General features: G+C 42.6%; 2 protein-coding genes across 2 annotated transcripts in view; both read right to left on the minus strand.

Moving 5' to 3' along the window:
* Window positions 1–10,668, minus strand: part of LOC103874998 (probable disease resistance RPP8-like protein 4) — a 28,053-nt gene extending 17,385 nt beyond the window's left edge. The window contains exon 1 of the mRNA XM_033273732.1: window positions 10,645–10,668. The gene's annotated coding sequence lies outside the window, so the exon portion shown is untranslated. The remainder of the gene's footprint in view (window positions 1–10,644) is intronic.
* The window catches only part of LOC103875039 (probable disease resistance RPP8-like protein 2), a 70,453-nt gene that overhangs the window by 17,390 nt on the left and 36,727 nt on the right, over window positions 1–16,336 (minus strand). The gene's annotated exons all lie outside the window — the stretch shown is intronic.

Consider the following 16,336-nt stretch of genomic DNA (forward strand, 5'->3'; position numbering starts at 1 on the left):
TTACGTAGCGACCGAGCGATCGTCCCGCTCGGTCGCTACGTAGCGACCGAGCTAGCCAAAGCTCGGTCGCTACGTAGCGACCGAGCGATTTCTCCCGCTCGGTCGCTACGTAGCGACCGAGCTCGAGCCAAAGCTCGGTCGCTACGTAGCGACCGAGCGATCGTCCCGCTCGGTCGCTACGTAGCGACCGAGCTCAGCCAAGCTCGGTCGCTACGTAGCGACCGAGCGATCGTCCCGCTCGGTCGCTACGTAGCGACCGAGCTCGAGCAAAGCTCGTCGCTACGTAGCGACCGAGCGATCGCCCGCTCGGTCGCTACGTAGCGACCGAGCTCAAGCCGAAGCTCGGTCGCTACGTAGCGACCGAGCACTCGTTCCGCTCGGTCGTCGCTACATAGCGACCGGGCTCGAGCCAAAGTTCGGTCGCTGTGTAGCGATTGAACCTTTCCGAACATCGATACGACACCAGTCCTTGCATTCTCGTCAAACCTTCGAATGCTATCTCCCGAAGACCGTAGCAAGCTCAGTCTATGTTTCCCGCTATTCTAATTCATCGATCAAACTTCGCGGATTAGAAACCGCGGAAAACTCGTAGTAAACGTGTCGAGTCGGAAGACGGCCCAAAGGGACCTAAAACACGACTCGAGGCCCATCCTACGATTTTTCCTAACCAAAAGCCCGTGAACCACAGCATGGTTCGCGCTTGGCCCACGAGGAAGGATAAATGTCAAGTTTCCGCGGATAAATACGGAAGTTTTGAAGATAATTGTGAAGATCGGGAAAAATGGAATATCTCCATTTTTATGCTATGACGGCTTAAGGGCAGAAGAGTAAAAGCGTAAACCGACCTTGGAGCTAGTATATAAGGAGTCCTAGGCGAGGAGCAGGGAGAGAACTTTTTCAGAGCAAACTTAGCACTTAGAGCGATTTAGGCAACTTTCCGTTTTTGTTATTTCGAGCTGCGACTCAATTAGGTTTAGCCGTCTTAGGGTTGCTAGAACTAGGAATCTCGCCGACAGCTCTCGAGCCCAGGCTTATACCTTGTTGTAACGCTCATACGCAGATTCGGAATAAGATCTACTTTGCTCTCTTTTCGATTTCTTATTTTTATCGTTGTTATTCTCGTGTTCTGATTGCTTGACGTGTGGTAATTAACAGATATCCGGGTCCTCTGGGAAACTAGGGTTTTCTTAGTTTCCTTATTTAAACGGAAATCGACAGTGCGAATTTCGGTTCCCACAGTTTGGCGCTAGAAGGAGGGGGACTTACGGATCAATCTAACCGCAAAAAACCACTCAACGATCAGGAAAGACATGCGAGATTCGACGTGCGCGAATGTCATCTCATTCAGGGGGGAGAAACGGTCGATCGAGCCAAACCTCGGAACGATCTCCTTGTTATCGAGTTGACAATTCGAGATATCGACGTCGCTAGAGTACTAATCGATACCGGAAGCTCGGCCGATATCATCTTCAAAGACACTCTTGAAAAGATGGGGATCAGTCAATCCGAGATCGCAAAATGCCCAAGCCCACTGCTAGGGCTTTCGGGGGAAACGACCATGGCCTACGGATCGATTAGACTCGCTGTCAAAGCCGGAACCGTGACAAACATCACAGAGTTTCTAGTCGTCGACCGCCCCGCATCTTACAACGTTATCATGGGGACGCCATGGCTGAACACCATGCGCGCAATCCCATCAACCTACCATCTTTGCCTCAAGTTCCCGACCCCTAACGGAGTCGAGGTAATCTGGGGAAATCCAAGAGTTTCTCAGGTCTGTTTCGCCGCGGAACTAAAACGAAAGAGACCGATCCTCGAAATTACTCCTAAGAAAGCGGAGAAGAGACCTCCAGCAAAGATACGCGAAGTCAGGATTCAGCGGAATTCTTCTGGCAATCTCGTATCTTCGCAGCTCTAGATGAAAAACGCGAGCCAACTTGTGAACCCGTGGTAACGATCTGTCTCGACGAAGCCTTCCCAGAACGCTGCGTCGAGATCGGAGCCAATCTCCACGAGCCTTTAAAGACAGAACTCATAACCTGTCTTAAAAAGAACCTTAATACTTTCGCGTGGGCTGCGGAAGATATGCCAGGAATCGACATTAACATAACATGTCACGAGCTGAACATCGACCCAACATTCAAACCCGTCAAACAGAAAAGACGGAAGCTGGGACCCGAACGTGCTACCGCAGTAAACGATGAGGTCGAAAAACTGCTTAAAGTTGGGTCGATAACGGAAGTAAGATACCCCGACTGGCTCGCCAACCCCGTAGTAGTCAAAAAGAAAAACGGGAAGTGGCGAGTTTGCGTAGATTTTACCGACCTAAACAAGGCATGTCCAAAGGATAGCTTCCCTCTACCACATATCGATCGATTGGTAGAAGCAACGGCGGGCAACGAACTCCTATCCTTCATGGACGCTTTCTCAGGCTATAATCAAATTAGGATGAATCCCGACGATCGTGAGAAGACTGCGTTCATTACCGATCGCGGAACCTATTGCTATGAGGTAATGCCCTTCGGCCTCAAAAACGCTGGAGCAACTTACCAACGACTCGTGAACCGAATGTTCTCCAAACAACTCGGAAAAACGATGGAAGTTTATATCGACGACATGCTTGTCAAATCCCTCAAAGCAAGGGATCACGTGTCACATCTCGAAGAATGCTTCGCACAACTAAACTCCCATAACATGAAGCTCAACCCGACGAAATGCAGATTCGCCGTGGCATCAGGAGAATTCCTCGGCTACTTGGTCACCAACCGCGGTATCGAAGCAAATCCAAAACAGATCAACGCTCTAATCGAGATGGCTTCGCCGAAGAATAAACGGGAAGTCCAAAGACTGACCGGCAGAATCGCAGCACTTAACCGATTTATCTCACGATCAACAGATAAGTGCCTGCCCTTCTACGACGTCCTGCGAGGAAATAAAAAATTCGAATGGACGGAAGAGTGCGAAAACGCCTTCCAACAGCTGAAGCGTTATTTAGCTACTCCTCCAGTCCTCGCAAAACCCGTGGAAGGAGAGCCTTTGTTCTTGTACATCGCGGTATCGGCAACAGCCGTAAGCGGAGTCCTGATCAGGGAAGAACGCGGGGAGCAGAAACCTATTTTTTACATAAGCAAAACCTTGCTGGATGCCGAATCTAGGTATCCGTTGATGGAAAAATTGGCATGCGCGGTCGTAACATCGGCCCGAAAACTACGACCATATTTCCAATCCCACACGATTGTTATCCTCACGACTTTTCCCTTACGGACAATTTTGCATAGCCCAAGTCAATCAGGCCGATTGGCGAAGTGGGCGGTCGAGTTGAGCGAGTATGACATCGAATACCGACCAAGGACGAGCGCAAAATCACAGGTGCTCGCGGACTTTTTGGTCGAACTTCCAACGGGAGCAATAACCAACGAGGAACCAAATTCCACCTGGCTCCTCCACGTCGACGGATCTTCATCCAAGCAAGGATCGGGTATCGGGATCCGTCTCACATCTCCAACAAGCGAGATCCTGGAACAATCGTTCAGACTGGAATTCCATGCCTCAAACAACGAGGCCGAATACGAAGCATTGATCGCAGGTCTACGTTTGGCTCACGGCTTAAAAATACGCAATCTCCACGCTTACTGCGACTCCCAGTTAGTGGCCAGTCAATTCAGCGGAGAATATGAAGCCAGAGACGAACGGATGGACGCGTACCTCAAACTGGTCCAAGGTCTAGCTCAAGACTTCGACTGTTTCGCCCTTACCCGGATCCCCCGTTCCGAGAATGTCCAGGCGGACGCCCTCGCGGCCTTAGCATCAAGTTCCGATCCAGGACTCAAAAGGGTAATTCCGGTCGAGTTCATCGAACATCCGAGTATCGGACCCCCAGTCGTTGTCAATCTCATAGAGGGTCAAGACGACGAGGAAGAAGAGATTACGATACCACCACCATCGGAGCAATCCGATTACGGTTGTGATACCCCATGGCTTCAGACGATTCGAGACTACATTATCGACGGGCAACTGCCCGCCGAAAAATGGTCAGCTCGCAAGATCCGAACACAGGCCGCACGCTACGTAACAGTGGACGGCGAAATCTACAAGTGGAGATTCTCCGGACCGCTCCTGACGTGCCTGGAAGGAGAAAAGGCGAGGAAAGTAATGGAGGAAATACATTCCGGCTCATGCGGCAACCATTCCGGCGGAAGATCACTAGCCGTGAAAATCAAACGCCACGGGTACTATTGGCCAACAATGATCGGAGATTGCGAAAAATTCGCACGAAAATGCGAAAAATGCCAAAGGCATGCGCCAACTATCCGACAACCGCCGAAGTTCTTTCCTCCATCACGTCGCCTTATCCCTTTATGCGCTGGGCCATGGATATTGTCGGACCTCTGCATAATTCAAAGCAAAAGCGTTTCCTTCTAGTCCTTACCGATTTCTTCTCAAAATGGGTAGAGGCGGACTCGTACGCGAGTATAAAAGACGTCCAAGTCGAGAATTTCGTATGGAAAACATCATCTGTAGGCATGGAGTTCCTTACGAAATCGTAACCGATAACGGGTCTCAATTTATTTCCACCCGATTCGAGGCATTCTGCGAAAAGTGGAAGATACGACTCAACAAGTCAACTCCCAGATATCCGCAGTGCAACGGACAGGCTGAAACAATCAACAAGACCATTCTCGACGGACTGAAGAAACGCTTGGAGGCCAAAAAAGGTAGATGGGCCGACGAACTCGAGGGAGTCCTCTGGTCTCACCGTACCACCCCAAGGCGAGCAACGGGAGAAACTCCCTTCGCCTTGGTATACGGCGCGGAGTGCATGATTCCCGCAGAAGTAGAATTTCCCGGTGTTCGAAGAAGGTTCTTACCCGAACGAGAGGAACTCAACAATGCTATGCTCTTGGACGATCTCGACCTCATTAACGAACGCCGGGATCGAGCGCTCATCCGAATTCAAAACTACCAGCACGCCGCTGCGAGATACTATAACTCCAACGTACGGAACCGAAGGTTCAATCAGGGAGATCTGGTCCTTCGCAAAGTCTTCCAAAACACCGCTGAACGAAACGCGGGAAAACTCGGAGCAAACTGGGAAGGTCCCTATAAAATCGAAAAAGTCGTCCGACCAGGTTCTTACGAAATAGCCAACATGCAGGGCATAAAAATCCCTAGAACCTGGAATGCGATGCATCTCAAAAAATACTATCACTAAACGAACCAACTCGCAATCACTGAACTACGAGACGGCTTGATCTCCGCAAGGAGTACGTAGGCAGTTTGCCGAAAGGCAAATTCAGCTGTCCTCCCTTATTAAAAAGGGGGGAGTGGGTACGTATACTCGTATACTCCCAAAAAATCGAAAAACTTCTTACCGCACTTTTGGTGTTTTCGACTTATCAAAACATCCTCACCCGCGAAATCGCAACGAGGTCTTCGGAAATTGGTCGGCCGCTTGGGAGAATCGAACCTTTAGCATCGCGAGACGTCGCAAAAGATGCCTCAAAATTGATTTCTTCCGAGCAAACGAAATCTCCGCAAAAAGACACATATATGCACACATTAACATTTATTTTGCGCAAATTAATCAAAACAACGGCACACGCCACCAAGTCCGATGCTGATCACATCGAACTCACAAACGTCCTAAACAGACATAGCCATCTCATGGAGATGACTCTCTTACATCCGACACAAGGATAATAGCGCTATAAAAGAAATCCGAAATTTTGGTCTAGCACTTCCGGTCTCCGGAGAGATGCTCGATTCGTATCAAACAAGTCGTATAAGCCGAGAACTTTTCGCGGACTTTACATCGATACGAATCAGGAAGAAATCGCGACAGGAAAAACGATAGCCGGTTAGTCACCGCACAATCCTTAAACCGAAAGTAAACCTAGGTCTTGCCCTAAACCCAGCGCACTGGTCTCTAACATCTCAAAGGCATGATATCAAAAGATAAGAGATTCTTAAACCACGCCTCTATGTTTACGTTCGATACCTTCAGCGCCCCCGCAGAGTTCACATCTCGCGGAAGAACTCTCGAAACAGGTCTCGAATAAAACATTTCACAATCGAAGAAGGATATGAGACGACAACTCATCACCTTCCTCCCCACTATTCACAAATTCATAAAAAACGTTATCCGATTATCATACCATAAAGCCGCGGAGCGGCAGGGATTCAAAGCCACACACGGCCAGTCCCGAAATACAAACAAGGCCGTTCAAGGCCGAAGCATAAAGACATAAAAAAAAAAACAAATCTCTCGCAAGAGATCTAACCCAAGTCACCCTCAGAACTTACGCTCCCTCTTCACCCGCCGCCTCGTCCGAGCCTGGAGCCACGTCGCTTCCGTTCTCTCCGACCATCGGATCTTTCCCCTCTGGGTCTTCTGGACACGTCGGAAGGAAGCAAGCGGATTTTAGGTCGGCCAGGATGAGATCGAAATCGCCATCCTCGGCCGCCATATCTCCCTTGCAGCCGGACAGTCGGGCCTCTTCGGCCTCCAAGGTCGGGGGAGTCTCACTTTGGAACGACCGAACCACGGCCATCCCGCCCTCAATCGTCGCCAAAGCGAAATCCCTGCTCCGGATACGCTCGAGGGAACCCAGGGAAGCAGAAATCTTCGCCAAGCGAGCCTGAAACTCCGCACGAAGGGCATCCGTAGCCTCTTGGATCCCGCGGCGCGCTAGTCCAGCGTCACTCTCGATCTGACGCTGGAGTCGACGCACCTCCGAGGATTTGGCCTTCCTGGTTTTCTTTTCCTTAAGCAAGGAACTCGCCGTCTTCCCGAGGTCCCTCTCAAGCTCTCCTATCGCAACCTCGAGCTTCGACACTTTCGCAGAGTGAGAGTCCTCGACAGCCGTCAACATAGCCTCGGTTTCGGACCATCTGCCCTGAAGCTCCACCAACTCCCCGGAAAGACGACTGGTCTCAGAACCACATTCGCTGATCATCCCATCGATCAACGATATGAACTGCGAACAAAAAAATTCTTAAGACTAAGTCCATGAAAAGAATGCACGACAGACGATCGAGAATTCAAACAAAAACAAACCTTTCCGCGAAGTCCCGATGCTAGGCTCGACCCACCTCGCTGCGAAGTCTCCCCGTCACCGCTCTTGGCCAGTTTCCTCTTCCGACTCTTAGGCTGAGTAGCCTGGACAGCGCTAGGAGCACGCAATGCCAGAACGATTTCTTTTCTGGCTGGAGGCGGAGGCATAGAGTCAGCGGCCTTCTCTTTGTCCTCGACGAGGATCGGAGTCGTGGAAGATCCCGCAGGTAGGACTTGCGGGGGAAGAGCCGCGAGCCGGTCCCGTGACACGGGGCAACGACCTGCGCGGAGGAAGACGGAACTCGGAGCCAGTCTGAGCCAATTCTTTCTCGGCTTGGCGACGAACTAGTTTCTCTCGGAAAGAAAGATGACCGGCAACACAAGCCGGCACTTCCGCCGGAGAAGTTGGAACCGGAGCCAGAGAGGTGGCCTCACCCATCTCGACGTCGGAATCCTTCTTATCACCTTGGGAGGAAGACATGTTGAAAGGAAAGTTATGAAACTAGAGAGGTTTTGAAGAAAATGAAGGAGGAAAGGTGTGAAGAAATGAATGACAAGAGCTCACTACTTATAGAAGTATGGGTTCGGAATGTCGCCTCGACAACTTTTTTCCGCGAAGTTTTAACTGTAAATTTCGTCCAATACACTTAACCTTGTCAAAGTCATCTATCCGCCCGCTAGAGTCACAACTCTAACGGGCTGGGGGGCTAACTGTTGGGGTCAAAAACGGTTACGACAAATTTAAACATTCAAAACGTTCGAGGAAGAAAATAAGAGTTTCTCCGAAGAGTACTTTTCGAAATAGATTCTTCCTTACGAAAAAACTTGGCGGAAGAAAGAATCGAGACGTCCGACGAAAGCTCGAAACAGGTCGTTACGTAGCGACCGAGCGATCGTCCCGCTCGGTCGCTACGTAGCGACCGAGCTCGAGCCAAAGCTCGGTCGCTACATAGCGACCGAGCGATCGTCCCGCTCGGTCGCTACGTAGCGACCGAGCGATCGTCCCGCTCTGTCGCTACGTAGCGACCGAGCTCGCCAAGCTCGGTCGCTACGTAGCGACCGAGCGATCGTCCCGCTCGGTCGCTACGTAGCGACCGAGCTCGAGCCAAAGCTCGGTCGCTACGTAGCGACCGAGCGATCGTCCCGCTCGGTCGCTACGTAGCGACCGAGCTCAGCCAAGCTCGGTCGCTACGTAGCGACCGAGCGATCGTCCCGCTCGGTCGCTACGTAGCGACCGAGCTCGGCCAAAGCTCGGTCGCTACGCAGCGACCGGCGATCGTCCCGCTCGGTCGCTACGTAGCGACCGAGCTCAAGCCGAAGCTCGGTCGCTACGTAGCGACCGAGCACTCGTTCCGCTCGGTCGCTACATAGCGACCGGGCTCGAGCCAAAGATCGGTCGCTGTATAGCGATTGAAACTTTCCGAACATTGATACGACACCAGTCCTTGCATTCTCGTCAAACCTTCAATGCTATCTCCCGAAGACCGTAGCAAGCTCAGTTTATGTTTCCCGCTACTCTAATTCATCGATCAAACTTCGCGGATTAGAAACCGCGGAAAACTCGTAGTAAACGTGTCGAGTCGGAAGACGGCCCAAAGGGGACCTAAAACACGACTCGAGGCCCATCCTACGATTTTTCCTAACCAAAAGCCCGTGAACCACAGCATGGTTCGCGCTTGGCCCGCGAGGAAGGATAAATGTCAAGTTTCCGCGGATAAATACGGAAGTTTTGAAGATAATTGTGAAGATTGGGAAAAATGGAATATCTCCATTTTTATGCTATGACGGCTTAAGGGCAGAAGAGTAAAAGCGTAAACCGACCTTGGAGCTAGTATATAAGGAGTCCTAGGCGAGGAGCAGAGAAGAGACTTTTTCAGAGCAAACTTAGCACTTAGAGCGATTTAGGCAACTTTCCGTTTTTGTTATTTCGAGCTGCGACTCAATTAGGTTTAGCCGTCTTAGGGTTGCTAGAACTAGGAATCTCGCCGACAGCTCTCGAGCCCAGGCTTATACCTTGTTGTAACGCTCATACGCAGATTCGGAAATAAGATCTACTTTGCTCTCTTTTCGATTTCTTATTTTTATCGTTGTTATTTTCGTGTTCTGATTGCTTGACGTGTGGTAATTAACAGATATCCGGGTCCTCTGGGAAACTAGGGTTTTCTTAGTTTCCTTATTTAAACGGAAATCGACAGTGCGAATTTCGGTTCCCACATTCTTCTTGTAAGGTTGATCGGATTGTAACCAACGGTGATTGAGCTCCGTGTACAGCCACGCCACAGTCGATCAGATTAAAAAGGTCAACTCGTTTGTGTTCTTTGATAGAAGCTAAGTCATGGATTATTGAAGTCATGGATTCTTGAAGTGATCGGATTCTTTGAAGCAAGGTTGATCGGATTGTAACCAACGGTGATTGAGCTCCGTGTACAGCCACGCTGTGGTCGATCAGATTAAAAAGGTCAACTCGTTTGTGTTCTTTGATAGAAGCTAAGTCATGGATTCTTGAAGTCATGGATTCTTGAAGTGATCGGATTCTTTGAAGCTCTTGTGTTCTTCTTGTAAGGTTGATCGGATTGTAACCAACAGTGATTGAGCTCCATGTACAGCCACACCGCGGTCGATCAGATTAAAAAGGCCAACTCGCTTGTGTTCTTTGATAGAAGCTAAGTCATGGATTCTTGAAGTCATGGATTCTTGAAGTGATCGGATTCTTTAAAGCTCTTGTGTTCTTCTTGTAAGGTTGATCGGATTGTAACCAACGGTGATTGAGCTCCGTGTACAGCCACGCCACGGTCGATCAGATTAAAAAGGTCAACTCGTTTGTGTTCTTTGATAGAAGCTAAGACATGGATTCTTGAAAGTCATGGATTCTTGAAGTGATCGGAATATTTGAAGCTCTTGTGTTCTTCTTGTAAGGTTGATCGGATTGTAACCAACGGTGATTGAGCTCCATGTACAGCCACGCTGCGGTCGATCAGATTAAAAAGGTCAACTCGTTTGTGTTCTTTGATAGAAGCTAAGTCATGGATTATTGAAGTCATGGATTCTTGAAGTGATCGGATTCTTTGAAGCTCTTGTGTTCTTCTTGTAAGGTTGATCGGATTGTAACCAACGGTGATTGAGCTCCGTGTAAAGCCACACCACGGTCGATCAGATTAAAAAGGTCAACTCGTTTGTGTTCTTTGATAGAAGCTAAGTCATGGATTCTTGAAGTCATGGATTCTTGAAGTGATCGGATTCTTTGAAGCTCTTTTGTTCTTCTTGTAAGGTTGATCGGATTGTAACCAACGGTGAGTGAGATCCGTGTACAGCCAAGCCATGGTCGATCAGATTAAAAAGGTCAACTCGTTTGTGTTCTTTGATAGAAGCTAAGTCATGGATTCTTGAAGTCTATGGTGATCAAAGGGGTTTGATTTTCAACATAAACAAACTAATAATAAGATGAGTAAATGCCTCAACTTCGTGAAACAAGATTTCTAATAATCCAAATATGTTTTGTTTTTTTTATCTGATTCGACTACAACAGAGCGCAGAAGACAGATCAAAGCAAGTTACGCAGAAAAAATATGATATAGAAAAACATGATTTACCTTTTATGAAACAGCTCTGAAACTCGCTTTTATCTGATTTACCTTTTCGTTTTAGCGACGTTCTTTGGAAGAAGAGATATGAGTTGCAATGAAAGAGCAAAGTCAACTTATAGACAGTCTATAATGATCTGTTATGACTTATTCTAATTCTAAATAAAATGAATATTTTTTTGTGCACCGAATAAAAAAGATATAGTTTTTTGTACTACAAACTACGAATTATATATTTTTATTACAAGAGTCAGATTCCTATAAAGTTTCTCAATGAGATCAATTCTTTCAAATAGATTTTTTTTTTTAATTTTTTTGTCACAAAAAATAACTTTAGATAAAAAAATGAATGAAATAGCTTTTTAATTTTAAAATTTTTAATTTTAATTTTTAAAAATTTGAAATTATATCCGCAGAACTCTAACCCTTAACAAATACTATCCTAGGAATCCCCTATATATTAAATGAGAAATCACTTTAATGATTTCTGGTGACGTGTCGCTTATAGGTGAAGTTTCAAAAAATTGTTATCATTGATTAGTCGATTGTTTTTAAATTTTATTATTTAAATTAAATCTAAAAATTTAAGGTAAGTCTAAAAACATTTAACATCACTTGCCATATAATCTAAAGAATATTACAAATAACAATTTATGGCAACTAATTCTCGAAATTATAGAAAGATTAATAATGTTTAATTTATTACTTTTAATATCTATAAACTATAAAATATAATGAACGAATTTTTATATAAGATAATTATAATAGTTTTATACTCTACTTGATAAATTGTATTCGAATATAATTATATAATAACTATTTTAAATATTACAAAATCCAAACATGTCTATTAATATGATTTTGAAATTATTTATCGTTGTTTACAAAATAAATTTAACAGAATTTTAAAATTATTTATAAAATGTTATAAATTATTTATAAAAATATAAATCCTACTATATATCAATGTGATTTTTATTACGTGTTAATCATAAATGAACTCTTCAAATTGTTATAATTTGATTGGCCGATAATTTTTAATTTTATTTATTATAATTATATCTAAAAGGAAAGGATAATTCAAATACCACTTTCAAAATATTCTACATAATATTAGAAATAATTATTTATGGTAACTAATTGTTGAAACTATGAAAGTGTAATAATGCAATCAATTTTTTATATATTTATAAATTACATAAAATAATAAACAAAAATGTTTATTTGAATTGATATAATGATTTTATATTCATATAGAAAGAATTATATTTCTATATAAAGTATCATAATAACTATTAATGTCTAATAATTCAATGCATGCTTTATAAATCATTTATAAAATTATAAATACATTTATAAAAATTATTTATATTGGCTTATCAGATGTTTTAAATTATTATAAGAGATTCTAAGTCATTTATAGAAGCTTATACATTAATTTATAAAATGTATTTTGAAAATTTATCCTCCTATTACAATATTTTTGAATTTTTTCATTTTTAATGGTAAAATTCTTCAACTATGTTTACTTAGTGTAGAAACTTCTAAACTAAAGATTTACTGGTACTAATGGTAATTATGACCTTCTAAAGTTTAATTCATTAAATAAAGTTATTTTAGGGCGGTTTTCATTAAATACTTAGTTTGAGGGGTTTTTACCCAAAACAAACTTAGTTGAGGGGTTTTAACGTTAAAATTCCTTATTCTTTCTTTATTATCTATTATTTAAATCCTTATAGTGGGATTTGTTTTATCAAAATCAGTTGCAATCAACTGGCGAGATATCTTATTTCCTAATATCATGCATTTAATATTTAAATATATATATAGCAAAATTTGAGTTACCAAGATTATGTATATATTATAACCAGAATATTTTCAAAAAATTATTAGAAGATATTCTATCTCATAGCTGAATTAAAATTTATTAGAAGATATTATATCTCATAGTTTCTCTTAAAAGTTAGGTCATTTAGAAACTTAAACTAGTTTTCTATATAAATATCACGCCACCCCCATTAGTTTCACGCATCTATCTTTTAAGTCTTCATATGTTTTTGATCGTTCTAATTTAAATTCTACTTTTATGATCTTGCGCAGGTGTATGATAATCAATAAGTAACTCATAGACGGGAACACCATTACTGGTAATTTTATGGGGGATTCTTCTTCTCCGTTTATTTTTGTTCTCTTCCTCTTCATGTTGTATCTCTATCTATATTTTTGCATCAGTAGTGATTCAACTAACAAAAAGAGACGACTCTGTTTATCCAGGAACTGATCATCCCTTTCGAAAACGGTAATTCTTTTTTTATAAAGTTAAATCACTTAGCAAGAATATAATATAAGATGTGTATGCTAATCAAGTGCAATTTATTTATTGTGTGTGATCCTCTTCAGGTACGTCTGAGAGCCAAAGGTAATCTCAAAGCTTTTTAAAAACTTTGAAATTCATTGACGTTGTCCTATCAATTATATAATTTGTTATCTTTTGGGGATTGTTTACATCTTTAAATATTTTTGTTAGAATTACCTCTTTTATGGCTCTAAGCTTAGAGAAGGAAACCGTAAATCATCTCTGCTGTTACAATGAAACCAATGATAATAAATCTCAGGTAATTCAAATCTCTGTTTTATATTTCATGGCTGATTTTTCTATTGGGGTTATGCATAAAATATTTGTTTTTTCTCAATTATATTTTCTGATGTTTTAAGATTGGTTTGAATTGTGATCGTTTGAAGCATAATGCATTCTCAGTACACACTCCATGATAAATACTTCTATGTAAATTGTGTCAATTATGTTAGTGATTTTGCATCTGAGTATTGTGACTGATGTTCCAAGAGAGAAATCATATCATCTCAAACCGAGATTGTTGGGAAAGGTATTTAGTTTATAGATGTAATTGGATAATTGACATCTAAGGGATACATTTTACTAGATAGTACCAAACAGTCCTTTTAAACCTTTTGAACTCTAACTTTTTGAACTAACACAATAATCATGTTTAACCTATAAGCAGTTCAAAGAGTTATGTATCTAAATGATACGTTTTATCAGATATAAATGATACGTTTTATTAGATAGTACCAATCAGTCCTTTTAAACTCAAACAATGCCATGTTCTGAGTTGTACACATTGTATTGACCTTTTTTTTTCCTTGCGGTGTGTATTCAGATAGCAGTAGTGAAGTGCAAATATGAAGTAATATCAACCAAAATTAAGAAAAGTCTTTTAAAAGTAGAGATAATCACATGGGCCTCTCTTGAACATGACAAACAACCAGTAGTTTTGCCAGACCCGAATTTCTTAAAAGGTTTTCTACTTTTTATTTTCTTATTATTTAGTTTCACCTGATGAGAAGTTTGAATCACAGACTCTTGACATTTTAAAATTTATATTATTTGTTTGTGTAATGGTGCAGAGGTTTCAATGAGACCGGCTTATCCTTCTTCCAAGAAAGTAAAGGACTATGACAAGCTAGAAGCTGAAGTGAAGAAGAATAGAAGGATGATAAGCTTGAAGGAGACGCTGCTTTGAACAAGTTCTTCCGTGAGATATATTTGAATTCTGATGAGGATATGAGGAGTGCTAGAACAAATCATTTGTGAGTATCTATCTACAATATTCGTATTTAGTCTTTCTTCTTTCATGGAGATTACAATGTTTTGGCATTTTGATTGACTTTTTTGCAGTTTTGCACAATCAACAGGTGGAATCTATTGGGACAATGCTTTCAATAGACTGGAAAGATGTTGGTGCTAAGAAAATCAAGAAAACTCTTCATGATGATCTGGCGCTCAAGACATGGAAAATATGATCTTATATGATGTGTGGGTTTTACCTTAATCTAGACAGAACTCGAAGCCTTGGTCTTAAGGTCTGGTTTCTCTACTTTATGGACCTAAGGTACTTTGTATTTTCCATAACTCATATTGTTTATACGAAACACTGAAATTTTTAATCTAAACGTTCTAATGTATTCTTTGTTCATATGAACATAGTATAAATATCAATATGTAATATCTAATCTTTCATATTAACCACATACATGTAACACAAGTATTATATAGTTGTAAATATGTAATTATCAATTTAGTATTGATGTTAATACCCGCACATGCGTGCGGGCGGTCACCTAGTTTCTATTTAAATAACTATTTTTGACCCATATCTCCCATGCATTTTGCTAGTTCTATTCGTACCTCGAGATTCGATTTCCGTTTTCGACCAATATGAGAACCCTAAGACCACCACTTTGTACCGTAACAGAGCCAAGCTTACTCCTCCACCTTGCATTGCTTCCTCATGAGACCGTCGAAAGGCAAGCACGCAAGATCTGGAAAACACGTCTCCAAAAACCCTAAAAGCCAACGCTTTTTCACACCATCTCCCGCCGACTCTCATCACTGCTCAGATATGTTTTTAGTAGCTATGACGATAATGGTTTTTGGTAAGGCAAATTTCTTACACCTGAGAATCTGTTGTGAGATATGTTCAGAGAAACCAAGTTTTTTAGACCAGAGGGGGAAAAGAGGTCGCCTGAAAGCAAGTTGTGCGAAATGTCCAGATCCTCGCAGGTATAAAGCCATCTAATGCATTCCAGCTCAAGTTTAAGGCAATGTTTAGATTTTCAATGTCAAAGAGCTCTTCGGGTATGGCTCCAGAGATGTTATTACTACTGAGATCAAGAAGTTTAATATTTGCGCTTTCACCTAGAGACGTAGGGATCCTTCCAGTGAAGAAATTTTCACCAAGAATGAGCCGGTTAAGCGAAAGGAGCTAACCAAGACCATCAGGAAGCTTGCCAGTTAAGGCATTTGAATAGACATCAAGAACCTGAAGCTTTGTTAAGGTAGATAAAGAGAGAGGAAGATAACCTCTAAGGCCCTGTTCGTTTGTACATCTGGAAGATGTATCTAGATGGTCCATCTAGATGTTTTATCCAGATGCTTCATCTGGGTGTTGTTCGTTTCTTCATTTCATCCATGCATTCAGATGAATCATCTGAATGCAACTATGTTCGTTTGCTTTTCATTTTTTAACTTTCATCTTCATCCAGGTGGACTTGTTAATAAAATGACTAAAATTAAAATTTTTACGTTTCGGCGGAAAAATAGCATTTTACCGGTTTTGGCCGAAAATATTTTTGCAGTTTTTAAGGAAATATGTGTTTTTCGCGAAAAAGTACATTTTTATGGTTTTGGCGGAAAAATAAGTTTAATGGGTTTGACGGGAAAATACGTTTTTGCGATTTGGACGGAAAAAGTGTGTTTTGAAGTTTGGGGGGGGGGGGGGCGAAAGTGTTTTTGACGGAAAAGTTTTTTTTCACGATTTTGGCGGGAAATTGTTTTTCGCGATTTTGGCGGGAAAAGTTTTTTTTCGCGATTTTGCGGGAAAAGCATTTTTGCGATTTTGGCGGAAAAATACATTTTTCCAGTTTTGGCGGGAAAATACATTTTTGCAGTTTTGGCGGGAAAATACATTTTTTCCGGTTTTGGCGGGAAAATGTGCTTTCCGGTTTTGATGGGAAATGCGTTTTTCCGGTTTTGGCGGGAAAATGCATTTTCCGGTTTTGGCGGGAAAATGCGTTTTTCCGGTTTTGGCGAAAAAAATTTCATTTTCCGATATTGGCGGGAAAATTGTGTTTTTCAGTTTTGGCGGAAAAATGCGTTTTTCCGGTTTTGGCGGGAAATTCT

Source organism: Brassica rapa, chromosome A06 (genome assembly GCF_000309985.2).
Source record: "Brassica rapa cultivar Chiifu-401-42 chromosome A06, CAAS_Brap_v3.01, whole genome shotgun sequence".
NCBI classification, from domain to species: domain Eukaryota; kingdom Viridiplantae; phylum Streptophyta; class Magnoliopsida; order Brassicales; family Brassicaceae; genus Brassica; species Brassica rapa.